The sequence below is a fragment of the Diabrotica virgifera genome, chromosome 8, assembly GCF_917563875.1.
Source record: "Diabrotica virgifera virgifera chromosome 8, PGI_DIABVI_V3a".
NCBI classification, from domain to species: Eukaryota; Metazoa; Arthropoda; class Insecta; order Coleoptera; family Chrysomelidae; genus Diabrotica; species Diabrotica virgifera.
The window spans coordinates 7,083,633-7,096,141 of record NC_065450.1 but is presented as its reverse complement, the minus strand read 5'-3'; positions in this window follow the sequence as shown (position 1 = coordinate 7,096,141).

The window sequence follows — 12,509 nt, the reverse complement described above, 5'->3', positions numbered from 1 at the left end:
TTTCCAAGGGACAAGTATACGTAAACAGTAGGAGACCTCATGCCAACATTTTTTTTTTGATTATTTTGAAATAAATATGTTTAATTTATTTAGGTGGCAGGACCCAGAAAATCATGAAAAATTCATTATTTTCCTTACATGTTTGTATACATATATATACTCCGTTAGCGCGTTTGCAACCCTCCTGCCCAAAAAATTTTCTTTATAAAATCCATAGTATCCTGTCATTCTACGGATATGGCAGGACTCAGAAATTCATCGCAAAACCCTATTTTTATTTTTTGGGAAAATCTAATTTTTACAGAAAAATGTTACAGGAAATTTGTGGATATTTCCACAAATTGTAAGTGCCTCGTCTAACCTTAAACTATTGCAAAAGACAGGACTCAGAAAATCGTGGCTGAACTTTTGTATAATATCTCCCAGTCTAAAAGTACAGATTCTTTGTCCTAGTTCTAAACTTAGTCGATTTTGAGATGGTGAATATCTAACGTTTTATATCCTGTTTTTATTATCTAATAAATAATAATTTTACCTTAACAGAATGATTTATTTTGCCGTATGTAATATCACTTTATTTTTAAGAAATGTAACTTAATTCTAAATATACAATTATATCTGCGAAATATATTTCTTAACATTAAATACATTAATTAATAATGGTAAGATAACAATATTCCTTACTAAGAAATATTATTGCTCAGAAAGAAGAGTTTTGTAATGCAAGGAAAATATATTCTTATGACAATATAATTTCTTTCTGACAAATGGGTTTGCAGTTTGCAAGAAAGTGATAGTTCAATCATGTTTAAGATATATTTCTTTGGGTATATTAAAATTTATTTGAAATATTTTAGAAAATTATATCTTACATACAAAGATATATTTCTTAGGCAATATGCCAAGTCGATCTTTCTTAATTATTAATAAAGTTTCTTTATGTCAAGAATTTTTTTCTCTCGGTGTATTACTGGCAGCTCTCCAGATTTGAATCATGTACATCCAGACCGGTCGTAGTATTGTCTTATAGAGAAGAAGTTTGTTCTGGATAATTAATCCTAATCCGATTCATAAACCAGTACATTTTCTTGTAAAGCATGCTCAATTGTAACTAGTCGTTTAGGCCATCTACTCATATGTTTTCCCCCGTTTTGTATTTTAACATTTTTCGATGGAAATTGTCCCCATTAGTTTTGTTGTAGAAGTAGGGCGAAAGAATTTGAATAAGAAAATTTAGGAGTTTATTACACCAGTGCGAGTTTGTGCTGTGCAAACTCTATTAATTAATTCTTAATTCATTAAATGTGTCCACATTGACACAAACGAAGGATTTCATATTTTTACCAGGTATTCTTACAAATTTTTGAATAACTACGTCTATTGGTGTCTTTTTCTTTCTCATAATCCTTAGTGCCCTTTAGGGTGTCTAATGTAAGGTTCCATCTCTTATCAATTTCTTCCATGCGCTTCTATTGGTGGCCAGGTTCTTCAAATCTCTTATACTCATGTCTCTCTTTTCGCCTATATCATAAATTTGTTCTATCCACCTCTTCCGCGGCATTAACTTTTTCTTTTGTTTCCAATTTTACCTTCACGTATCTTCTTTGTCAGTCTCTTTTACTCCATTTGCTCTGTATGTCCAAACAAGTTCATTTATTTCCGATCTTCTTCATTACTGGTTGTTGTTCCAGCTTTCGCCTAAATCTTTATTTCTAAATCTTTTACACATCGTAACTCCATCTATTCTTCTCATGTATTTCATCTCGGACGCGTTTATCATTGATTAACCTTCGTTTGCCCAATCCATGTTTCCGCCCCATATGTCATCATTGGATTAACTGTAACGTTACAACTACTCTGAGTTTAGTTTTTTTTATCTGTTTCGGATTTCCCAAAAATTCTATTTTTAATGAGTACCTAATACACGTTAGTAGTCTTCTTCAGTTTAACTCTTTCAGGAGGGATGGTACTCACAATGTACCAACCACAAAAAAATTGACTGAAATGGGCAGTGGTATACATTTCGTAGTGCATTTGCGTTGATTTCCTCTAATCCTGCCCACTTAAGGTAAAATTTGCTGTAGCATTTCTGCCCCTGAGAGAGTTAATACTTATTACCATGTCCGTTTTCCAATATATTTCCCAAATATTTAAAAGTAGATACTTGTTCTATTACTTGTTTCCTTACTATTATATTGCTGTTCATTTCTTATTTCTTGTCTTCATTTATTACCATAAGTTTTTTTATTGAGATTCATTTCCATTTTTAAATTCTGAATCTCTTTTTGCCAAACGTCATTTAAAAAACTTTACAAAAGAAAAAAAATATAATTCAAAAACGAAAAACAGACTCAAAATAATATACGAACAGATTCAATATTTTTGTCTGTAAGTGTATATTTCCAAATATCTTTGTATTTCAAAGCTTTATTAGTGATTTTACGAAAAGCATTATAAGTTTGAAAAAAAAATTCTTTTAATACCTACCTCGTACGTAATTTCGTAAAATTATATCAAATTAAGTGAAAAGGGATATCCATTGTCGAAGCCCTGTTATACTTCGCTATCACTTACTCCCTTTTGACCTTTAGGCTCCATGAATAAACGCGTATCTTCTGACATGGAGAAAGGTCGCTATTTGTGAAACCACAAAATGTCACTACGGAATGGATTAAGGGTATTAATAGAGTTACGAGTGGTAGATAGTGATATTAACAATCTCAAGGAGATACTAAAATGTTTTGTTAATAACTAAAGAGCGGATAAAATGCAAAGAAAATCTTTAAAAAATGCGCATTTGAATGCACATATTTTTGTAAAAAGTACAAGAATACACTTAAAATATGCAAATAATGTTTGTGCGATCCTGATGGAAAGATCTCAACATAGGATTGGTTCCTTGATTTTATGAAAGTGGTTTGACACCGGGTCTTTAAACAATTTCTTCTTCTTCTTCTTTCTTCTTGTATGGAGGCTTTAAAGCCTGTTTCTTCTTCAATATTGGCCTCCTAAATTGTTTAAGCTATCGAACCATCTTTTTCTTGGTCGGTCTGCCAATACTTCTTCGTCCATTTGGTAACTTATCTCGTGCTATTCGTGCTATCCTATCCTCTGCCATGCTACTAATGTGTTCGTTACACTCCTGTTTCCGTTTTGTCACCCATCCATTTATATCTTCTATATTGTCTTCTGAAAAATTCAAAATATTTAACAAAAAAAATCTTTTTTTCTAAAATTAAATCTGTATCTTCTATAATTTTTTAATTATAACGCTAAAGTCACCCTTCTCACAAACATTGGCGCACTGTAAACTAACGTACGGCGAAGTGCACGGTTGAGTTATTTTAATGTAATTCTTTAATTAATGGATCAAATGAAATTTTACAAATTGAACATGAAAGAAAAATAATTAAGCTACATTATGGTTATAATCGAAAGAAATAAGATGTATGGGCATAACTACGGTGTGGGCGGAAAGTGAGGCTTACATGAATTTTGTTTAAAAATTATTTAAAAATGTGTAACTAATACAGTTTTTCTTATAAAACTCTCAGTTTTGCACAACTTACCTTTCAAGCATCTTGCTAAATGACGTTTCATTAAAAAAAATCTCAAAAATTTAATTCAAATGTTATGACGTCTCAAAAAATGTAATTTTTGAAATCTTCGTAGTTTTATAGAATTACCACCACTTTAAGACGGTATTACTCAAGTTTGAACAGATCTATTGTGCTTTTTTAAAGCTTAGGATGTAATCTCTAAAATGCACTAAATTATTTTACTTTAGAAATGAAATAAACTATTTCTTTTTAAGAAAATTAAGGAAGATAACAAAAATGTAATACAAAAACCGAAAATTACCAGCTAAAAAAATGTTTGTACAAAGTGGTCAAAACTTTTTTCTGTAAAACTTACCTAAAATACATTTAATAATAAGCTTCAACAATAATAAATGTCCAGCAAAAAAAAATTTTTTTAGACCTTATACAGTATGTCTGCGTAACTTAGAACCTATTGATAACTTTTTTTATTATCAGTTTTACGAAAAAAAGTTATTCTTTATAAAATACTCTGCATATCGTATATAATCTAAGATGCAATCATCAAATATCAAATTTAATTGATGTTATACGAGGTATGTCAAAAAATATGAATTTCACTCAAGAGTAAAGTACCATTACATTTCACAATATCGAAAATTGTTATTAAGGAAAGTTGTTTAGAATTAAAAAAATTGTTTTAATGTTCAATTATATCCTTCTAATTGACATATTGTGAATAATAAAGGCACTTAACTCTTAAGAAAAATTCATATTTTTTACATAACTCGTATAAAATTAAAAAAGTTCGATGTCTGATCGTTGTATCTTAGATTTTAGACCAGGGAGAGCATTTTATGAAAATTAACTTTTTTTCGTAAAAGCGATAATAAAATAGTTATCATAGTTGTAATAAAATGATGATGATGAGTATCTAATTTGAGAAAAAATTAATTTTTTTTTTTTCGATTAGAATGATGTAATTGTATATTTAGACATAGTTTCTAATTTCAAACAACTTTTCATAATAGCATTTTTTGATATGCTGGAATATAAAGGCACTTTACTCTTTAACGAAATGCATATTTTTGACATAACTCGTATAAAATTGATAAAATTTGATATCTGATGGTTGAGTTTTAGATTTTTTGATTATTCAGAACATTTCATTAGGAATCACTTTTTTTCGTAAAATTGATAATAAAAAAGTTTTCCATGTGGTTCATAGCTACGCAGACACACTGTATAAGAGCTTCTGTATAAGAGCTTCTGTATAAGAATTTTCAAATGGCAATGCCATATTCGGATTCGGACAGCTTTGGCGATCATAGTATCAACATCGTTAGCGGCGATTGCTTCGAAAATTAGACCCAGTTTTTGTTGATTGCCATTATCGTTATCAGTTAAAAACAAAACAACAAATAAATATACAATTTTTATCATTTAATTGTGTGGAATTTTAAATAGAAAAATAGTATATTGAACAACTTCCACGAGATGCAAGGAACCAGTGACGGCCCGTCCGCAGGGGATCCACATAACTTTCAAGGTAACAATAATGTAAATTTTTTTATACCACAATATCCATACAACATTCCGCTCCAAAATCAATGGCAGGACCAAAGCCAGCTACAATCACACCAACCACAAGCTTTATTTTTTCAACAACATTACCCACAAATTGCATATGGTCAATCCCACGCACAGACAACAAATATGATGGTTGATCAAATGGCAACTGCTGCAAATTACACACAACCACCCATACAGTTAGCATACCAACAACCCACTACAGGTTATTACGTCCCACAACAGATGTCTTTTCTATCAACATCGAGATATCCGGATTTACCAACGCAAAACACTCCCATCAATAAAGCATGCCATGTTTCTAAGTGAAATAATGAAACCAAACTCTCTGAGGAATCAAAAGAAAATGAACCAGAAGTAGAAGAGCTCTACGAACCAAACCAATTCCAAACAATAAAATCACGGAGTAAACGCAAACGAAGCGGAGACAGCCCACAGAACAACTCGAAATCAGCAAAAACTATGACCATAAGTAACAAAGTTGAACTGAGCAATCGTTTTGATATACTGCAAGATACTGAGGGAGATCAAAACGAAACCACAAACGACAACAAAAGTACCACACAGAAAGTAAGCATTCCACCATTTATACTATACGGGGTGAATAAAAATGCCCCAAACCTGCTAAAGTTAATTGAAACAGTAACAACTGATTTTACATATCGCTTACTTTGCGATAATAAAATGAAAATACAAGCCAATAGTGTTGAAAATTATAAAAAAATTAAAACACTACTCGATGAAAATAAGATTGTAAGACATATATACAAATTACCAGAAGAAAAACTTTTTCGAGTAGTTTTGAGAAACTTCCACCACAGTACAGACACCAATGAAATAATAACAGCGCTAAAAGAAAAAGGTCACATGGTTCATCAAATATTAAATGTCAGAGACAAACGAACCAAGGAACCAAAAACTTATTCTTTATAGACCTCCAACGAAACGAAAAAAATAAAGAAATCTATGACATCAAAATATTACTGCATGCAGTGGTTAGATTCGAAATGCAATATAAAAAGCAAGAAATAATCCAGTGCAAGAGATGTCAGAATTATGGACACACTAGAAATCAATGTACACAGCAATTTCGATATGTTAAATGTTCAGGACTACACGATTATAGACAGTGCACAAAGAAAAAAGAGGATGGTAAGCCACCCAAATGTTCTCTTTGCGGAGGAGCGCATCCTTCAAACTACAAAGGGTGCCAGGTATATCTTGATATCATAAATCGTAGATTTCCTCAAAACAGAAGTGCATCTGGCAAAATAAACACACCCCAACCAGCCAAAATAACAAAACATAGTAACACAAATGAAGAAAGGTCAGTAGCTATGACGTATGCAGAAGCTGCGGCAGAACATGTAGTGTTACCAACAAACACAAACGCCCAACTAAATTCCTCAGCAAATAATTTTCAAGTGATAGCATTTCTACAACACCAAAACAATTACCTCCAACAACAAAGCAGACAACTGCAGCTAACTATTGAAAAACAACAAGCTTCAATCAACGACTTAATACTAGAGGTTAAAAACCTAAGATTGGAGGTAAAACAAGACAGGGAAACTAGAGTATAGATGGCACAGTTATTCAAAATTGCTCTATGGAATGCTAATGGTGTATTGAACCATAAAAATGAATTGCAGGTATTTTTAGAGTCTCATAAAATAGATATAATGCTAATTTGAGAATCCCACCTAACTTCTAACACTAGTTTCAAGATACATAGATATACCAGTTATAATGCAGCGCACCCCGATGCCGTTTGACTAGCAAGAGCAGGAGCCATGGTCCTAATAAAGGATAGTATTAAACACCATTTGGCTAACAAAGTAGAAGAAACATACCTCCAAGCAGTCAGCTTAGTCATAGAGGATTTGATAGGGCCAATAGCGGTTTCAGCTGCCTACTGCCCTCCTAATTATCCACCTAACAAAGAAGCATTCACCAACCTCTTCAAAAGTCTTGGCAATAGATTCCTAGCAGGGGGTGATTACAATGCTAAACTTACCAGCTGGGGATCTCGGCTTACCGCACCCGGTAGAGGCAGAATACTCCATCAAGTAAAACAGGAATTAAAACTAGACCATCTATCTACATATCGACCAACCTACTGGCCAACAGATCATCGAAAAATACCTGACTGCCTAGATTTCTTCATTACAAAAGGTTTTGCACAAGGATACCTAGACATACAGTCAAATTTTGATATTGCCTCTGATCATACACCAGTAATTGCTACAATTAACTCTTCGGTAGTATTAAAAGAAAAACAACAAAACTAATTGGGAGCTATTCCGGGATAAAATTGAAGAAAAGTTAAACTTAGCTATATCCTTAAACAATGCAAAAGAACTCGAAGATGCGGTGGAGTACTTCACAACACTGGTCCAAGGGGCTGCATGGGAAGCAACCCCTACCACAACACCAAAGCAAAAACAAGTAAACTGCCCCTTAAATGTCAGAGAGGTGATTAACGAAAAGAGAAGACTAAGAAACACCTGGCAAAGAACAAGGCACCCAGATGATAGACGAAGATACAATCGAGCTGCAAGGCAGCTAAAAGAAACACTTAGAAGACTTAAAAATAAATCATTTACAGAATATCTACAAAACTTATCACCATCAGCCGATACTAACTATAGTCTCTGGAAAGCCACAAAACACCTAAAACAGCCACGAGATCAAATCCCACCAATTAGAAAATCTGATGGTACCTGGGCCAAAACAGATGGAGAAAAGGCAGAAGTTTTCGGTAGATATTTGGAGGAAGTATTTCAACCGTTACCACCTGCAAACGGAATTAATGACGACGAAATATATGCATTCCTTGAGGAAAACGAGCAACAAATGGAGCCTATTAAAAACTTCACAATACAAGAAACTTACGACGTTATAAAAAATCACTTAGACCTCAAGAAGGCACCTGGCTATGACTTGGTTACCGGCCAAATATTAAAAGAACTTCCTAGAAAAGCGGTCGTTATGTTTACGCAACTCTTCAATGCAGTTTTAAGACTGAAGTACTTCCCTGCACAATGGAAGGTAGCAGAAATCATATTAATTCATAAACAGGGAAAACAGCCAAATGAACCTAGCTCCTATCGACCAATCAGTTTACTACCAGTCTTGTCAAAAATAATGGAAAAGTTACTGATGGAAATTGTCGCAGCAAAAAGCTTAATCCCAGACTATCAATTTGGGTTTCGTCAGAAACACTCGACAGTAGAACAAGTGCATCGTGTTGTTAACACAATCATCAAAGCATTCGAAGATAAAAGTTACTGAGAATCAGCTTTTTTGGATGTCAGCAAAGCCTTTGACAAGGTGTGGCATGAGGGACTCCTTTACAAATTAAAAATGCAGCTACCAACAACAATATATTTGATTCTAAAATCCTACTTAGAAGAACGATACTTCAGAGTCAGATATGAAAATGAAGTAACTAAACTACGCATCATCAAATCAGGAGTCCCACAAGAAAGTGTCTTAGGCCCAGTCTTATACCTACTCTTCACGGCTGATCTGCCATGTACTGATGACACAGTCACCTCTACCTTTGCTGATGACACAGCTATATTAGCAGTAAACAGAAATCCTGAAGTAGCAGCGACAACACTACAAACCAGTCTCAACAATATAGCAACGTGGGCAAGGAAATGGCGAATTACAATAAATGAAAGTAAATCTGCCCACATAATATTCACAAAATGCCATGGTGAAACGCCAAGCATCACATTCAACAATGAACGAATACCTAAAACCTAAAACAGACAGCGTAAAATATTTGGGGATACACCTGGACAAACGTCTAACCTGGCGTACCCACATATGGAAAAAAAGAAAGCAGCTGGATACTAAATGGAAAAAGCTGTACTGGCTCCTTGGCAGAAAATCACAATTATCATTGCGGAACAAATTACTAGCTTACAATACCGTTCTCAAACCAGTATGGACCTACGGAATCCAGTTATGAGGAACAGCATCTAAATCGAACATTGCTATCATCGAGAGATTCCAGTCAAAAGCCCTGGGCAGTATAGTTGATGCTCCTTGGTTCGTAACAAACCGAGACATTTACAATGATCTAGAGATGCCAACGGTTACTGCAGTGACTAAACAGCTTAGCACAAACTACCTAAGACGCTTAGAGCAACATCCAAACACACTGGCAATTAATCTGCTTGACAACAGTGAAGAAACCCGAAGACTGAAAATAAGAACACCCTTGGATCTACCATTCTAACAGCAATAATTGTACATATGAAATTAATTTTAAATTGTGATAGTTTTATTTTATTTTTTAATATCGATGTAATAATGTAAAGTTACAAATTTTTATTGTTTTTAACATAAATGTAAGAATGTAAAAGTGCACACAGAGAGTGGATCATTGGACAAACTCTCTCTCTCTCTCTCACGACATTGTACCAATCAACATGTATGCTTATTGTTATTATATGATGTAACAGATTGCAAAATAAACATTAAACAAAAAAAAATATTCGGATTCAGCATAATCAAAAACAAAATAGAAACATATTTGATCAAAGTAAAATGATGAATTTGACGATATTTTTAAAATTATTTATACAAAACAATTGTTATTGTTTAAACAATTAATAAACAATTAGCGGCCAAATCTGCGAGTAGAACTTTTAGAAAAATATAAGCTTGTTTGAATTTTTCCGAAACAATGCATGTTTTCGTTATAATTGCACTCCCCTATATGGTTTGTTAGGTTAGGTTAGGTTTGAAGCAATGGAGAAAAAACTGGAAGCCTTCGAGATGTGGCTATACAGGCGAATCCTACGGATATCATGGACTGACAAAATAACCAACGAGACCGTATTACGAAGAGAGGGCAAAGAAAGAGAGGTGATGTATACCATTAAAAGGAGAAAGTTAGAATATCTCGGACATATAATGAGAAACGGCACCAAATACAGATTACTGAAGGTAATCCTTCAAGGTAAAGTATTCGGAAAGCGAGGAATTGGGAGAAGAAGAATATCATGGTTAAAGAACCTGAGGAAATGGTTCTCCACAAAACAACTAATCTATTTAAAGCATCAGTTAATAAAATAATTATAGCCAGAATGATAGCCAATATTCGAAACGAATAGGCACTAAAAGAAGAAGAGAAGATGGTTTGTATAAGTCTCTAGAATGTTGGCTACTCTGGAAAAGTTGCCAAACAAAACATAAATTCACACGTGGTGTTTATTTTCGTTTTTATAATTGGAATATAATATTGTTTGTAGGATTCTTAATTTTTACAAAATGGTAATGTGTTGGGTAACCGTGATTGTAATCAATGCTCATAGTATATTTTCCACCATATTTCCAAATAGGACTGGTTAAGAACCTGAAAAAACGCAGTAAGTACTATTGTAGTATGTAAATCCTTGATTTTCTGTAGGGACATTTATAAAATTAAGATTGATATGACTAACAAGGATTGTGTCTTTAGAAAAAATGTGCAGATGCTTGTTAAAACAAAATAAAATTAAAAATGATTACACAAATCACGTGTATAATCCATTGACAGACGTCAAAAATTTATTGATTTTTGATTTGTTTGGAAAAATATTTGACGTTTTGACGTCAGACTATCACTCGCTCCGAGCGTTAACAAAGTGTCAAAGCAAAATCGACCGAGCTGCTCATGGTGGCGGTTTTTTGAATGTTTATAAGGACGCTTTGTGTATGTTTAAATGGGATATTTAAAAAAATGCCATGTCACGCCAGTGATATTATGTATTAATATAAACAGAAAATAAAAACGCACTTGATATGATATAAATTCTTCACTTTATATTATTGATTATCAGTTTGATTATGTATACATAACCTCACTATCACAGTTTATGTCTGTAATGATATAATGTAACACGTGGTAGGGTGCTTAGGTTAACTTTGGAGGAGAGGTTATAATGAAACAACTTGTATCTATCGTGTCTAGATTCAGAATGGTTTTATTTCCGCTTCATTGTACTTGTCACTGTCACGTCACTCCTACAATATTACCAACTTGAGTGCGTTCCGAATACTACCTATTTACATACATCACATCCCCCTCTTTTTATAATGACAAAATAAACATAACTTTCTTTAACAAATCTTTAAATAAACATTTATAAATTTCCACAATTTTTTCATTCATCCTTTACCCCCTTTATTTTATAATATAATTACTTATAAATCTAGTCTATCAGGTTTTTTAACAATTCGACCTGAAGAGGTTTGTGGAGGTAAGTTTATTGGAGAGTGATGATCAGAATGGTTATCAGAGACACTTTCAAAATTTTGTGACTCACTAGTTTCAGATTCGTTATCTGAATGTTCATCGTCAGAAGTTGCAGGAATGCGAACTAAAAATTGTCTATTTCTTGCAATTTCTGATCCAGAATCTCTTAATTTAATCGACTAGGTTTTATCTCTTAATTTATGTGTGACAAGACCTTCTCTCAATTTGTTTTTATCTTTAATATAAACTTTTTCATTATTTTTAAGCGGTTTTAAATTTATTGTCCCTCTATCATAATAAGCTTTTTGACTGTTTTGTCTTTTCTGAAAATCGCTGATTACCTACTATTTTAGCATTACATAATTTTGGTTTTATAATTTTGTCAGTGGTGGGAATCTGAGTTCTAAGTACTCGTGACATTAAGGCTGGCCGCACATCAAAGAAACATGAAACGTAAATTACGTTTCATGGAAATAAACCACTGCTAAACAAATATACGTCCGGCCATTTATGAGACTCTCCGAAAATAAAAATTTGTCATGAGCATGAATCACACTCGTTTCATTGGTAGGCGGACTTTGAGATTTGTTTAGCAGTGTTTTAGTTTCATGAAACATGTTTTTCGTTTCATGTTTCATGTTTTTCGTTTCATGTTTCTTTGGTGTGCGGCTTGGCTAAAAGTTGAGATGGTGATGGTAAATTTGAATCAATTGGTGTATTTCTAAGTTGTAGATTTTCTTAACGCTTTTTTGTAGGTTTGAATATATCTTTCACTTAGACCATTAGATCTATGATTTTCTGGGCTTGACTTTATGCTTTAAATTCCCATTCTTGACAAAATTTAACAAATTCATTGGCTATGTATTGTGGTCCACCATCAGAGTAAAATATTTTTGGTATTCCATGACGAGCAAATATCGATTTTAAATGTGTAATTATAGTTGAACTGGTTGTATCGTTCAACAGACAAATTTCTGGATATTTACTGTAATAATCTACCACCATTAAATAACTTTTTTGACCTATGTAAAATATATCAGAGCCAACTTCCTCCCAGGGGAGTTCTGGGATATTGTGTGGAGTCAAAGGTTCTCTCTTTGTATTTTCAAATTGTGGGCAAATTG